This window comes from Octopus bimaculoides, chromosome 9 (genome assembly GCF_001194135.2).
Source record: "Octopus bimaculoides isolate UCB-OBI-ISO-001 chromosome 9, ASM119413v2, whole genome shotgun sequence".
NCBI classification, from domain to species: Eukaryota; Metazoa; Mollusca; class Cephalopoda; order Octopoda; family Octopodidae; genus Octopus; species Octopus bimaculoides.
The window spans coordinates 7,291,969-7,294,259 of record NC_068989.1 but is presented as its reverse complement, the minus strand read 5'-3'; the positions used below and the strand labels follow the sequence as shown (position 1 = coordinate 7,294,259).

The window sequence follows — 2,291 nt, the reverse complement described above, 5'->3', positions numbered from 1 at the left end:
GAGGGGGCGGCGGTGGTGGAAGTAGGTCTTGTTTATTTACTCCTGTGAACTTTTGTGTGAGATTTGAGTGAAAGGGTAGGTTTGTGCATAGATTTGTTTGAGTTGCAGCAGGAATTACGTGTATGTGAGAAAGATTGTGTGTGTGTTTGCGTGTGTATTCTGTGAGAGATTGTGCATTTGTATGTATGCAGAAGCAGCGTGAAAGGAGAAGTAATAGAGTTAGTGTGAGTGTGAGAGAGAGAAAAGTGAGTATAGGATTAAATGAAAGGTGAGAGATAGATTTAGATAGATAGGTAGATAGTGCGAGAGGGATAGAGAGAGTATGTGTGTGAAGTAAGGTAGGTTATTGACTGAGCGCATAAATATTTTGTGGTGGGAGGAAGAGGAAACTGGTTTGTTTTGGGTTTGTGTAAGCACCAGATGGAAAGGAAAGACGAAAAAAAGTTGTTTGTACGTCAAAGCCAGTCATTTATCCATACAACAATACAATCAATCAATTATTCTCGCTATCTCACCCTCTCTCTGTCTGTCTGTCTCTCTCTCTCCCCCTCACATATTTCAATCCATCTGGTGGGGAACATACATTAGTTCGAGCTGCAAAACGAAGTTTGTAACATCCAGCGTAGAACCATACTGACTGACTGACTAACTTAGAAAGAAAGAAAAAACCACAAAACCAAACCATCCTGCACAGACAATCTAGCAGCAAGCTGACAGGTTGAGGAACAGCTTCGTTTTCATGCCATATTTGGGGAGCTGAGAGACTCCAACCACTGTCTGTAGAACTGGTATGCAACTGGCTTGGCGACCGGTTTTTGGTGCTTTTTTTCTTCTTTTTTATTCAATCTCGTTGGTTGGCTGGTTCGGTTAGATTCCGCTTTATCCTATCTCTTATAAATGATGACGACGATGGTATAGTTAGTACGAGTTGAATATTCTTTTTATTATATTGATCTTGGTGAGATAAGATAAAAGTGATCCATCTGCTGGTTCCATATTCAAACTGAACAGAAGTTGTATGAGGAGGACATAATTCTTTTTCATTACACATACACACACACACACACACACACATATATATATAAAGAGAGAGAGAGAAGAGGTGATAGCGAGATATGCTCAGTATAGAAAACACAAAGACGCCAAATTCTTCATCTAGGACTTGGTATCTCCCTTTATATCCAGGCGCTGGCATGGCTGTGTGGTAAGTAGCCTGCTTCCCAACCACATGGTTCCGGGTTCAGTCCCACTGCGTGGTACCTTGGGCAAGTGTCTTCTCCTATAGCCTTGGCCTGACCAAAGCCTTGTGAGTGGATTTGGTAGACGGAAACTGAAAGAAGCCCGCCGTATATATATATGTATATACGTGTGTGTGTAGTTGTTCCTCCACCATCGCTTGACAAAGAATAAGTCATGGGGTCGACAGTGCTCCAGCATGGCCGCAGTCAAAATGACTGGAACAAGTAAAAGAATAAAAGAATATGCTTAATGTGTGTTTGTTGCCCACCACCGTTTGACAACTGGTATTGGTTTCTCTACGTCGCTACAACTTTACGGTTCGGCAACAGAAACCGATAGAATGGAATTAAAATTAAGTACTGCGGTTGATTTGTTTGGCGTTGCCCCAGCATGGTCGCAGTCCCCCCAAAAACTGAAATAAGTAGAACAGAATACATATCAACAGGCGTATAAATTTGCTTTCTGTCTTTGATAGACAAAGTCCCACATATTCAGAATCTATCTTCGCGTCTTCATTCGCCTCCCCCTCTATCTCTTTCATTCACACACTTACTCACACTAGAGAGAGAGAGAAATGCAATATGCTTTCTCTACCTCGTTCATTTCCTCCTCCCCCCTCTTTTATAGAATCACACAAGATAAAAAAATTGACTCAGTTGGGCGTAGGAAGGAAGAGGTGTGGCTGTGAAATTACTTGCTGTGTGAGTTGTGAGGAGAAAATAGGCGAACCAAAACAACTCGGTGCACAAAACTCTTGGCCCACAAGTCAATTTATAACTTCTGCCAATTATAACGATTATATATATATATATACACTCATTTATTGAGTTCTCTATTGTTTGTCTTACTAAACTTTTCTCTGTGTGTGTGGGTGTATATGTATAGATATATATACATACATGTATGCACACATACATATATGCAACTTACATCGGTAATAAGTTCCAAGACATGACGTAATTCGTAAAATGACGTAACATGAAAATTAAAAGAAACTTATCTTATTTTTGTCTTAATTATGGTTTATACATATTTTCACGCGTATTTTTTTT

The 2,291-nt window shown here is 40.1% G+C and overlaps 1 protein-coding gene across 2 annotated transcripts in view; it reads left to right on the top strand.

The window, feature by feature from the left end:
* The window catches only part of LOC106872330 (putative ferric-chelate reductase 1), a 65,297-nt gene that overhangs the window by 9,373 nt on the left and 53,633 nt on the right, over positions 1–2,291 (top strand). The gene's annotated exons all lie outside the window — the stretch shown is intronic.